This window comes from Pinus tabuliformis, chromosome 2_1 (assembly GCF_031772625.1).
Source record: "Pinus tabuliformis cultivar Carrire ecotype Pingquan chromosome 2_1, CPIR1, whole genome shotgun sequence".
Taxonomy (NCBI): Eukaryota; Viridiplantae; Streptophyta; class Pinopsida; order Pinales; family Pinaceae; genus Pinus; species Pinus tabuliformis.
In genome coordinates, this window is record NC_142299.1 from 215381832 (window position 1) to 215396315 (window position 14484).

At 38.3% G+C, this 14484-nt stretch overlaps 1 pseudogene; it reads left to right on the forward strand.

Annotated features, from left to right (window-relative positions):
* Positions 1-14484, forward strand: part of LOC149199515 (DNA polymerase epsilon subunit B-like) — a 28962-nt pseudogene that overhangs the window by 5306 nt on the left and 9172 nt on the right.

Genomic DNA, 14484 nt, shown 5'->3' on the forward strand with positions numbered 1-14484 from the left:
AGGAGGAAGATTTACAAAGAAGGGGTTCAGAATTTTGGAGAACTTGCAGACTAAGCCACTGTATTCCTGGTATAGCTGTTGATTAATGAAAGAATTAGAAGTTTCCATGAATTTTTGGGTATAATTTTGTAACTTCTCTGTCATGTGCCATCTTATGTTTTCTTCTTTCAAGTATAGTAATGAAGCTGCAGGTCTTTATTTGCTTATGTAGATAAAGTTAAAATCCCTTAAAAGAGCACTCCTATACTGGAAGTTTTCACCTTCCTTTCCAAGTTATAGATAATAGTTCTTGTGTAAGGTAGCATATTATCTTTAATTTCTCCAAGGGTCGCAGATAATAGTTTTTGTGTCAAACAACATATTGTCTATGATTCAGTTCTCATTTTCACAATTCTTCTAAGTGACGGATAGTAGGTTCTGTGTTAAGCAACATGTTATCTTTAACTTCTCCTTCAAGCTTTCTTCATTCATCATTTATATCTAGAAACAATGGCATTCTGAGATTTTCAGATCACATATGTATTAAGGGTTAAAGACTAAGTTTTCCAGGTCCTTCATTTAAGAATACAAAGAACAATAAAGTGACAAATAAGTGACAACAAACAATAATCATTAATGTCTTAAGCACAATTTATCTACAGCCAGGAAATTGGTTTCTTAAGGTACAACATTAATTTGCGTCGTTGCCGGGGAGAGAAGACAAGAACACTTTTCCCTGGGTTTTTCAATATTTTCCTCTAGTTGTTCAGTGAGGAGAAAATATTTGGTTGTTTTGAATCAAAGCAATAACTTTGGCTTCAAGGAGACCCCATACAAGATCAGACACTTCACAACAGAAGGTTCAAGCTCTTTTAGATCCTAAAAAGCTGGTTTCTAGGAGGGCTGGAAAGTCTAAGATCCCAATTACACCCATCCCTACATTGTCTGCATCAGGTAGTAACTTATCCAAACATTCATTTGATAAAGAGTCATCTTTTTCATCATCTTCATTTCAAGAACCTAACTGTCAAGAGAAATCTTTAGAGTCCATTACTTTTCATTTACCTGCTATAATTATTCAACCTGAACCAATATCCACATTACAACCTCTGCACACTCCATTTACTTCTAAGTCAGGTTCTGCATTTGTTGGTAATAAAGGTTCATTAAACATGGCAGTACCTGCATTCTTGATTAATAGGTATGCACCTCTTTGATTGCCACAACCGTTAAATCAAATGCCACAGGAATACCTCAAGATTCTTCCTCGTTTTACAAGGGAAGATGAACAAATTGCAGAGAATCATGTGTCAGTATTTTTCAATTTTGTAGAAAACAAAAATGTTGAACATGTAGATTTTGTTCTAAGAATTTTTGTTCAGTCCTTGGATGGAGAAGCAAGGACATAGTTTAAAGGACTTCCCAATAATTCTATTCCTTCTTGGGAAGATATGGAACATTTATTCATTCAAAAATGGGGAGAAAAAAAAGACCATGCGTATCCATTAACAGATTTTAATGCCATAAAGAAGAAGTCTGATGAAACTGTGGTCAAATTTGTTAGAAGATTTAACAAATTGTACAATAGTATCCGAGCGGAGATTAAGCCTCCTCCTGCTGGTGCAAAAATAACTTTTGCAGGGGCTTTTGAATCAAATTTTGGATTCACATTAAGGGAAAGAATATCTCCAACCCTTGATCAAATCCAAACAGATGCATTAGATATAGAAGAAAATCTGGTGGCTACAGGAAAAGCACCAGATACACAGCCTATTCAAGACAAGGGAAAGGCAAAGATGGAATCCTCTCAAAGTAGAGCATTGGAGGATATGTGTAATGTAATTAAAACTTTGTCAGATAAGTTAAATAAATTAGAGTTAGAAAATAAGAATTTTTAGAAGAAAACACAATATAATAGGAACTTTAATCCCCAATATAGAAGACAACCTTTGCAAATCTTGCAAAAGGAAAGAAAAGATCAAAATCATATTCAAGCACCATTATATATAGAAGCAGATCCTAGTGAAGAACATGAGCATTCTGAAGATCAAATTTCTACATTATATGCAGTAGATGAAGATGAACTTGGTATCGAAGGAGAAGAGTATGAATATGATGAAACATATGCCATTCATGATGAAAATAAAATTGATGAATATTGAAAGCAATTCTTTGATTTTATGCAGGCTGAACTACATAAGAAATATGACTTGAGATCGAGGAAGAGATCAAGAAATGAAGAAAATGAAAGTGAGCAGCAAGTTTCAACTTCCTCACCAAAGGTGAATCCACAAGAATCTCAGACTGTAAAACAAGTGAACAAAGGAAAGTAGCAACAGAATGCAAATGGCAAGACACAAATACTTCAAGGTGAGTCTTCTCAAGATCAAACTAGAAAAATTCCTTTGGAGAAACTTGTTTCAATTCCTCAAGTAATACCAGTCATGAAAAAAGGTGAAGAGGAGAACGAAAGGACTGCTAAACAAGGTCACTTGTTTAGTCTTACTAAGGAGTTGGAAAAGGTAAGAATTCAAGTTCCTCTTACAGAATTGACAAAAATACCTATTTATCAAAAGGAGATTGCTGAGTTTATTAATTTAAAAGAAAATGAGAGTATAAATGACACTGTAAATTTGCAAGAAGATAAACCAGTAGTGGTTTTTGGCCCGCATGTAGAGGAAATAGACTCTTCAATACCACCTTTTTATATTTCTTTATTGGTCCATGATTTACTCTTACATAATTATATGTTTGATTTGGGAGCTTCACACAATCTTATGCCTTTGTCAGTAATGAAGCAACTAAATCTACAAGTTACCAAACCCTATAGGGACTTGTATTCTTTTGATTCGAACAAAGTCAAGTGTCTTGGGGTCATTAATGATCCAAGTGGATGTTGGTGGCCACCCAACTATCCCATTTGGACCCCCACGACTATCTCTTTCAGTTTTTCTGTTTCCTTAATTATAGCACAGTTTACTATTTTTAGCAGTTTTTCGGGTCCTAAACTTCCGGAGCCGTTTTGAGGCCCTAAACGACGTTTTTTGGGAAATCTTCTGCCAGCAATTTTTTTGATAAAAGTTGTCTTTTTTGTCATAGTCCTCGGAGAGATCTTTCCAACGGGCTATCATACGCGTCAAACGGAGATAATACGACCAATTCGCGACCCCGGGAAGTTGGCTGTCCAACTCACCCCAAAACGGGGCCCACAATTTGGCGTTTCATCTTCTAGGGTTAGGTTTTGGAATGTGAAGGGTTTTCCATTGTTTCTCAATAAAAAATAGGATTTCGAGCCTCATTGTAATCACAGTTCGAAATAGTTCAGAGGCATCTAGCCACCACATCTCTTCTCAGAGATAAGCTACCATCGCCCTAGCTAGGTTATTTCTATTTGTAAGCATATTTCAATATTCTCCATTAATGAAATGAAGTATTATTTCCGCTGCATCTCTGTTTTTATGGTTATCGCATCTCTGTATTTATGGTTATCTCTGTAATCTATTGCGTTCCTGCTTAAATCCGGATCAGTGGTATCAGAGCGGTCTGCTTTTTCTCTGTTTTTCTTTGCATGTCCCCAACGAGGTCGGGATATAAGGAGTTAGGGCTTGAATTGGTCGAACCTTTGCAAGACCAGCCTCGCAAATCTCGACGACCTCCCATGGCGGATGAGAAGAAATATGAGGGGGCAGGAGATCCTATCAAAATCTTGCTCGAAGAAGCCCTCGAGCGGCAAAGGAACGCGATGATGGATAGCTTTGCGCAGATCCTTCAGCGGCTACCCAGAGGTGATGCATCGGCTTCCAACAGCTACTCTGGAAACGCCACACCGTTTAAGGTACAAGTTAATTTTGAAATCCCCATCTTCGAGGGTCAAATAGACGCAGATGCGGTAGATAAATGGTTAAATCTGCTCGATGGGTATTTTTCTGTTCATGAATTTTCAAGTCGGGAAAAGATTGTTTTTTCTCTTCTCAAAGCAACCCCCCACGTCAAGGACTGGTGGGAAACCTACTGCAAACAAAAGGATGAAAGTACAGGCTCACTGTTTTCAGCCGCACCCACTTGGGATGACTTTCGGGATGCCATCAAGGAGCAGTACTACCCTGTCAAAAGCTATGAGGACAAATACATCAAATGGACCACATTGCGGCAGGGACGAGACCAAGATGTGCCGGAGTTCACAAACATTTTTCATACCCTTCGCACACAATTGGGTATCAAAGATTCTGAGCTGCATTTGGTACTCAAATACTGCGGCTGCCTACACAGATACATCCAGGAAGAGATGGAGTTCTTGAACATCTCCTCACTCGGCACAACATACCGATACGCTGTCAAAATCGAGCAAAAGTTCAAACAGAAGAAGCGAGACTTTGGATCTGCAAATCCAAAGCCCAAAGGACAAAGCCAAGGCGGGGTGACCCAAGACAACCCATCGAAGCTGCAAGAAAAGAACAACACCATGAAGCCGAAGAAGGACACAGGAAAGTGGTGTGAGTTCCACAAGAGTCCCACTCATAACAAAAGTGAGTGTCGGACCAAGCAGTCGCTGGTGGCCAAGTTGAAGGCTTCCGAATCAGATGCATGTTCCGACTCTGAGTCAGAACCCGACAAGGGGAATGAGAAAGGGAAGCAGATCATTGATGCGGATCCCAGCGCCATTGTTGCTACTGCCAAGATCCAAAAAAATGAGCCCGAAGATCCAGAGGAGGGGGAACGTCTTTTCCACTCACAGATGTGGGTGAAGGGTTCGCCGCTGCAATTCATTGTCGACAGTGGCAGCCAAAAGAACCTCATTTCAGCAGAGGTCGTGAAGCGGTTGGGCCTACCAACTACACCACACCCACAGCCGTACAGTATCGGTTGGCTTCACGAAGGACGAGATCTCAAAGTTCGCCAGCAGTGCCGCCTTCCCTACAGCATCAAGCCCTTCACAGACGAGGTATTGTGTGATGTTACACCTCTGGATGTTTGTGATGTACTATTAGGCCAGCCATACTTGTGGAGGTGACATGCTGTGTATGAGTCAAGGCCTCGCGCTGTCATCATTTCTTTGGATAATTCATTATACAGGATACCGGAGGTAGCCCCACCTACCGCCACCTCTTTGATCACTGCTAAGAAAGGCAGCAAGCTCATCTCACAGACTAGGAAATTTATTTTCTGTCTGGTTCATTCCCAAAGTAAGGGTAAGATCGTTGCTACATCCATGACCCTCGCGAAGGGTTCCTCCACACATCAGCAACAACAGAGGGATACAGTCGTGACAGAACACAGGAACAACTTCTCCTTACCCAGAGGGGTACCACACAAGTTTCTGGTGGGCGACAAAGTTTGGTTACATTTGCAGAGGGAGCACCTTACCAGAACCCATCAGAAACTCAGACCACTTCGACATGGTCCTTACACCAGTAACAAGGCTATGGGAAACAATGCTTTGAAACACAGCATTCATCCATCCCTTCGCTTGCACTGAGTGTTCAATGTGGACCGTCGCCGACCATGCTCCCCACCATTTCTGGACACATCAGAGATTGCAGAACAACTCACCAGAGACCCAGCTCAACAGAAGCTTCCTCATCTCAGGGAGGAACTCAACGCAATGGGGACCATTGCTTCCTAAGGGGGGAGGAATGATCCAAGTGGATGTTGGTGGCCACCCACCTATCCCATTTGGACCCCCACAACTGTCTCTTTCAGTTTTTCTGTTTCCTTAATTATAGCACAATTTACTATTTTTAGCACTTTTTCGGGTCCTAAACTTCCGGAGCCGTTTTGAGGCCCTAAACGACGTTTTTTGGGAAATATTCTGCCAGCGATTTGTTTGATAAAAATCGCCTTTTCCGTCGTAGTCCTCAGAGAGATCTTTCCAACGGGCTATCATATGCTTCAAACGGAGATAATACGACCAATTCGCGACCCCGGGAAGTTGGCTGTCCAACTCACCCCAAAACGGGGCCCACAATTTGGAGTTTCATCTTCTAGGGTTAGGTTTTGGAATGTGAAGGGTTTTCCATTGTTTCTCAATAATAAATAGGCCTTCGAGCCTCATTGTAATCACAGTTCGAAACATTTCAGAGGCATGTAGCCACCACATCTCTTCTCAGAGATAAGCTACCATCGCCCTAACTGGGTTATTTCCATTACTATTTGTAAGCATATTTCAGTATTCTACATTAATGAAGTAAAGTATTATTCCCGCTGCATATCTATGTTTATGGTTATCTCTGTTTTTATGGTTATCACATCTCTGTATTTATGGTTATCTCTGTAATCTATTGCGTTCCTGCTTAAATCCAGATCAATTAAGGATCTGGTAGTGTCACTAGCTCAAATTCCAGCTAGAAGCTTGGTCATGGATGTAGTAGTAGCAGATATTCCTACTAGATTTGGAATGCTTCTATCTAGGTCCTGGGGGGCTAAATTGGGTGGTGTTTTGAAGCTAGATTTTACGTATGCTGTTATATCAACTTTTGGTGGGGAAGAGAGGAGATTGTACAAAGAAACTAGATTTTTAAAAACAGTTACAAAAAATGGAGCAGGTAATTCACCTGTATATAGCCAGGAGAAGGATGACTTTGATTGTTTCATGTTGCATGATAATGCAGAGCTGGCTAAAGATAATCAGAGGTAGCTTGCTTCAGCCAATGTAATTACAGAGCTACAAACTGAAGAAGTGTGGAAATGTTTCTTTGATGGAGCTTATTCCAAGGAAGGAATAGGTGCTGGTTTTCTTCTAATTGCACTTGGAGGTAATATGTTCCCTTTTTCCTTTAAATTAGAGTTCGAGGCCATAAACAATGTGGCAGAATATGAGTCCTTGATTATTGCTTTACAAACGGCTAAACAGATGGGAGTTAAGTCAATTTCTGCTTTTGGAGATTTGGAGCTGATTATTAAGAAAATAAAAGATCACTGCCAAACAAAGCACCCTAGGCTTAGGGCATATAGAAATGAGGTATGGGATTTGATTGAGAACTTTTTTTAGGCTTTTAACATTCAATTCATTCGAAGAGATGAGAATAGTTTAGTAGATTCATTGGCTGTGGCTGCTAGTACTTTCAAGCCTCCTATTAATCCAAGACTAAGATACGAGATAGAGATGAGACACAGACCCTCTGTTCTTGATAATGTTAAGAATTGGCAAGTTTTTGAGGATGATCAGAAGATTAAGGAGTTTTTGACTATGGTCGAAGAGTTTCAGGGCACAAAAATTGATCAAGATGAAGAAGAAACATCAGAAGTTGCAGAAGTTAGTGGTTTAAAAGAATCAATAGCTAATCAGAAAATCTTTCAATTGAAAGATAATATTATTCCAAAGGGACTTATTCCCCTTGAAATACCTTTTAATCCCAATGATGTGGCTGTTGACTCAGGGAAAATTTCACAGGAAGAACACATTTAGAATCACAACCTTGGAATTCAGGAGAATCCCAGGTTAGTGAAATTATTCAGTGGAGTTCCACCTAATTTTCAAGAAAGATATATTAAACTTTTTAAGAATTATGTTGATGTCTTTGCATGGTCTTATGAAGATCTCAAAACCTATGATGTAAATATTATTCAACACAAGATTCCCTTGAAGGAGGGAATTAAACCCTACAAACAGAAGCTTAGACAGATAAATCCTCTGCTTCTACCATCAATTGAAAAGGAGGTCAAGAAGTTGCTTGATGCCAAAATAATAGTTCCACTCAGGTATTCTGATTAGGTGGCTAATTTAGTGCCTATGAGAAAGAAAAATGGAGAAATAAGGTTATGTGTGGATTTCAGAAATCTCAACAGGGCTTCTTTGAAAGATAACTATCCATTGCCTAAAATGGATCATGTGCTACAAAAGGTAACAGGATCTTTTAGAATGTCAATGCTAGATGGATTTTCTGGTTATAACCAGGTGGCTGTGGATAAGGAGGATCAGAAGAAAACGACATTCACAACTCCCTGGGGAACCTTTATGTATGCCAGAATGCCTTTTGGATTGATGAATGTAGGTGCTACATTTCAAAGGGCTATGGACATTGCTTTTGTTGGAGATAAGTTTGTAGTAATATATTTGGATGATATTACTGTTTTGTCAAAGTCTGATGAAGAACATTTGGACCATTTTAAAAAGACTTTTGATAAATGTAGAAGATTTGGACTTTCCTTAAATCCCAAGAAATCCATTTTTTCTCTAGAAAAAGGAAAACTATTGGGGCACATTGTTTCCAGAGATGGAGTGAAGATAGATCCAACCAGAGTACAATCTGTGCAAAAAATACCATTTCCTAGGAGTAAAAAGGATATTCAAAAGTTTCTGGGATAGATAAACTTCCTGAGAAGATTTGTATCCAACTATGAAGAAATTGTAAAAGAAATTACTAATATGCTAAAGAAGGAGAATGAAGTGAATTGGACCAAAGAAGCTAGAGAATCATTTTCCAGGATTAAAGAGGCATTACATGCAAATCCAGTCTTAATCAGCCCTGATTACCAAAAGCCTTTCCAAGTTTTTTCATTTGCATCATCAAGTTCAATAGCTGTTGTCTTACTGCAAAAGAATGATGAAGAGAAAGAACAACTAGTTGCATTCTTCAGTAAGATTCTCAGGGAAGATGAGCTTAAATATAATATTCTTGAGAAACATGTATATGCTTTGGTAAAAGCCTTGAAAGCCTTTAGAATTTACGTGATGCATTCACAAATCATTTCTTATGTGCCAAATGCTACAGTAAAAGATGTGTTAATACAGGCTGACGTTGAAGGCAGAAGAGGAAAATGGATAGCCAAGATTCAAGAATATGATTTGGACATAAAACCCACAAATTTGGTGAAAGGGCAAGGATTGGAAAAAATGTTGACAGAATCAAACTTTCAGGCATTGGGAATCAAGTTGCTGGCACCTGTGGATGAAAAAGCGGCTGAAGAAAGTGAAGGAAAGAAAGATCCAGGTATGAAGATCAGGTATAAATTTTTGTGTTCAGAATGGTATAAGAATATATTTCATTATTTGTGCTTTCTTTCCTATTCCCAATCCTTAGATAGAACAAAGTATAGGGCACTAAAGATCAAGGCACAACCATATGTGATTGTGGAAGGCAGATTGTACTGGAAGGATCCTGCTAGAATTTTGTTGCTATGTTTAATAGAGGATGAATTTAAAGAAACAATCAAAGATTATCATGAGGGGTTATGTGGAGGACATTACAGTTGGAAAGTAACTGCACATAAGATCCTTCAAGCAAGATTTTATTGGCCTACTTTATTTGGTGATACATATAAGTTTGTTAGAAGTTGTCGAAAGTGTCAGATTTTTGTTGAAAAGAAGAGATTAGCCCCTTTACCTTTGATCCCAGTCTTCATAGAGGAACCATTCAGACAATGGGGATTGGACTTTGTCGGAGAGATCAATCCACCTTCAAGTAGACAACACAAGTGGGTTCTCACAGCAACTGATTATTTCACAAAATGTGTAGAGGCTATACCTACTAAGAAAGAAATGATCAGATAGTAATGAAGTTCTTGGAGGAGAATATTTTCAGCAGGTTTGGATGCCCCATCAAAATTATAATAGAAAATGCTCAAGTCTTCAATTCAAGTAAGTTTACTGCTTTTTTTCACAATTATAATGTTACTTTGTCCCATTCAACGACTTACCATCCACAGGGAATTGGATTAGCTAAATCTACTAATAAAACTTTGATAAAGATCCTTAAGAAAACCATTGAAAAAAATCAAAGAGATTTGGATTCTAAGTTAAAGTTTGCTCTGTGGGCTACTAGAGTAACTACAAGAAAATCTACAGGGAAATCACCTTTTGAATTAGTATATGGAACTTAGGCTCTATTTCCAAGTCAACTTGTGAAGCCTGTGATTGCAATGATTCAGGAGGTGAAAGAAGAACCAAATGCTTTGATAAGAAGAATGAATAAAGTGATGGAGCTAAGCGAGAATAGGGACAAGGTAAGAAACAGCTTGATTATGTATTAATCCAAGATGAAAAATATTTTTGACAGAAAAGCCAAGGAAATTGATTTTAAAGTTGCAGATTTAGTATTGAGATGGGATACCAGAAGAGAAGATAAGGGTAAACATGGGAAGTTTGATCCTCTCTGGTATGGCCCTTTTAGAATTGCTGAAGTAAGATCCAATAATACCTTCATTCTTGAGAATCTTGATGGTGAAACTCTACAACTGCCTGTCAATGGGCAATACTTAAAGCATTACTTCCAGTTCTAAAGAATAAGCGTCATTTCATTGTAAATACTGGAGTGAAATCAGTGTACAAATGCCATAGAATTTAAATTTATGCGAAGCAATATATGACTCCATGCCCGAAGTGAAGGCACTAATCTGCGGTTCTTAGTGCTTCTGTGGCAAAAGCACTATCCCCAGGTGGAGCCAGATGTTGTAACATGCATTTTTGTTGCTTGTAGTATTCATTTTTCATTCAAGAACTTGAAAATATTTCAAAAAAGATAAAAGCAAGAGGAAGAAGTGATAATGACATAGCGGAATCGCTAAAGGAACAAGTATAAAAGAATCGGTCCCAGTATACCCATGCGATCAAGTTAAATCATAATATAAATGGTTATATGGAGCCATAACCGAAATATATATATATATATATATATATATACACACACACACACACTATGTTGTAAAGCCCAAGAATAACAACGAAGTGAGAATTCATAGAAGTCAAGCTCTGAGAGAGTTGAGCAGTGGGAAAATGAAAGGCCAAAACCTTGAAGAAAACCATGGAACCACAAAATACTGAAGAAATGGCACAAAGTCAAAGTGAGTGGATAGATGAAGAATGAACGCACAGGAACTGTTGGATCTTGGAGATCAACGGATGAGGTCGAAGGAAATGAATGATCCAGACTAAATCATGTAGATTGGAATCAAGGAATGAATGATGGAGATTAACTAGAAGCGCTGGTGGAAGAGAAATCCAAAGGAGCATCACCATCGTCGATGGTCGAAGATCTACGGTCATCGAGCGCGAACAAGTCCAGGCGTTAACCAAGATGAAGGGCGGATTTAAAGCTATAAGTGGGATTTCGGGCGGATGCAAAATGGTAAATGGTATTTAGAGGAAAGCGCCCGATTCCATTCAATGGTTGACATGTAGCAACTAGAGGAGAGAGAAAAACTGCTCATTTCGGGCGGGTAACTCTTGTGCAAGTAGTCCACCCGAAATTGATATCAGCCGTCGGATCCTGGGGTTGAAATCTACGGTGGAGAATGGACCCGATATATATCCGATATATATATATATATATATATATATATCTGTGTGTGTGTGTGTTAGTGATGTGATTAAATCGCAATCACAAAATGCAGTGGTACTTATATGAAATCATATATATGTGTGTGTGTGTGTGTGTTAGCAATGTGATTAAATCGCAATTGCAAAATGAAGTGGTACTTATATGAAATCACCCCTGGCCGTACCCGAAAATATATGCATTATGTTTTAAAGCCTCGGTGGGTCCATGATATCGCATAACACTTTATATATGTGTATATGGCTATGCCGATTGCGATATGTGATGGCTGGACCCGATATGGTATATATTATGTTTAATTCTTCTGACACGTCCATTATGTCGCATATTGTTAAGTTTTGTATTGATATATCAATTGAATGCGCCGATTGCGATTTGCGATACGAAGTCAATGGAGTATTGAACAGGCGGATCCAATGGATTTATGATGTAGAATTAATTCTTTTTGAGTTCCATAATAATCAAAGGTTGTGTTGATTTCGCTGTGTAAAGGGGAAAAATCAGTGTTAGAGGCAAATTCAAAGGAAGGTAATTAGTGCGGTTCAATTGCATTTTGGCCAATTAAAGCGCACCCGATACATGCGTAAGCCCAGATTTATGCACAAGTCAAAGTCAAACACCGTTTATTATAGTTAAAGTGGGTTAATCATTATTAAAGAATCTACAAAATAATTCAAGAGCCGATTAACAGAGCCGAAAAGCCAGTAGTCATTGTTGTGATAAGTTATTTTCTGTTATTTTATGTTTATTGAGATGTCTTTATCCTCTATGTAATATTTTTTAATAATTCTTAGTTCAGATAGTTAGAGAAACAGTTTTAGTAGTTTGATAGTTTCAGAGACCAACAACCGTTTCACAAATGTATAAAAGGAGGGAGATTTATAGAGAAGGGGTTCAGAATTTTGGAGAACCTGGAGACTAAACCACTGTATTCTTGGTATAGCTGTTGATTAATGAAAGAATCAGAGGTTTCCATGAATTGTTGGGTATAAATTTGTAACTTCTCTGTCATGTGTCATCTTATATTTTCTTCTTTCAAGTATAGTAATGAAGCTGCAGGTCTTTATTTTCGTATGTAGATAAAGTTAAAATCCTTTAAAAGAGCACTCCTATACTTGAAGTTTTCACCTTCCTTTCCAAGTTATAGATAATAGTTTCTGAGTAAGGTAGCATATTATCTTTAATTTCTCCAAGGGTCGCAGATAATAGTTTTTGTGTCAAGTAGCATATTTTCTATGATTCGGTTCTCATTTTCACAATTCTTCTAAGTGACAGATAGTAGGTTCTGTGTTAAGCAACATATTATCTTTAACTTCTCCTTCAAACTTTCTTCATTCATCATTTATATCTAGCAACAAATGGCATTATGAGATTTTCAGATCACATATGTATTAAGGGTTAAAGACCATGTTTTCCAGGTCCTTCATTTAAAAATACAACAAACAATAAAGTGGCAAATAAGTGACAACAAACAATAATCATTAATGTCTTAAGCACAATTTCTCCACATCCAGGAAATTTGTTTCTTAAGGTACAACACTTTCCATGCTTTTCCAGAGCTTCGAACACAATTTGGTAAGCTCAGATCAATTATTGTTGAACATGCCCACTTAAAAGAAGGGAGTCGGCTCTTATTTATACCAGGTCCTGATGATGCTGGTCCAACAAATGTGCTTCCTAGGTGTTCTTTGCCAAAGTATTTTTCTGAAGAGGTTACTAAACATGTTCTGAATGTTATCTTCTACATCAATCCTTACAGAATTAAATTTTACACACAGGAGAATATACTGTTTCAGCAGGATATGTTATATCAGATGTGTTGATCCTTTTTAATCCCTCCTTCATTAGAAGAAACAAATGAGCCTTTTGAACATTTGGTCACCATGGTAATTGCAATCATGTACATGGGGGTGATGTTTCACAATCAAGGGATGCAAATTATGAATTCTTATTCTTGATCTTCATGACTCGCAATCTTTAATAGTTGAAGAAGAGGGCCATGCATCTCACCCAGCTCAAGCAAGTTCTCTCATTAATCCTTCTTCACTCCCAATCCAAGTAGATCCTTATGTATCAGATACCCAACTTGATCAAACTGGTGCTTTCAACGATTCTCATTTTACTGGAAATATATTCACTCACGCCTCTGGTGATTATCCTACATATCTATTTATTGATCCTACAAAGCCACTGTAGGTTTTAACCCTGTACAGAAATTATGAATTCTAAAAAAAACAGAAAATAAATAATAGTGAGAGCATAACACATAAATATAATATACACAGATATTTTCCCCTAGATCCCAAAATCGAGACTACCAGATTGATTTTTCATTATCTTCATTTCAATGTTACAATACATATATATACATGTTGAAGCATCCATAGCCCCAATCCATTAACCCTAGACTATAACATAACCATAGTTCCCTTGACCGTATCTACAAAATACATTGGATCAAAAACCATCGCACCCAAAACCATGTGCGAAAACCATGCACAAAACCATAGGTAGGTCCACCCACCTAATATAGGGTCCAATTTTTTTTCCCCAGGGTGCTGCCTTGGACCATGTAGAGGGGGGCTAACTGCCCCACTCAAACCCCCTGTGACCCCCCTACTACGCATTGACACAACGAAAGGGGGGCTCCAACCCCCCTTTAACCTCCCGATTTAACTAGGGGAGCTAATCATGGAAAGAATATAACACAAAACCAACATTCTCCCACTTGTTGTTTTCTTTCCATAGGGGGCCACAAGAGAGCTTAGTCATCGATCCAACCCTGCAACACCCATTGTTTCTCTACACCAAGAGAACTTCTCAGAGCTCACATATTTTTTCAATGCATCTGCAGTATTCTTCAAAGTGTCCACCTTTACCAGCAACACCTTTTTGTCTTCTAACATATCCCTCACCAAGTGATACTGAACATCGATGTGCTTTGTATTTGAATGGTAAGTAGAGTTCTTTGCCAAGAAAATTTCACTTTGGCTGTCATAGTATATCCTTATAGCTCCTTGTACTAACCCCATACTTGAACACAATGTTTGCAACCAAACTACTTGCTTGCTTGCATTAGTGGCTACCATGTATTCTGCCTCTGTAGTTGATAATGCCACTACAGATTGTTTCGTACTCATCCAACTAACTTCACCTCCAAATAGGTTAAACACATACCCACTTGTAGATCTTCTCTGATCTAGATCTCCAGCCCAATCTGCATTAACAAAGC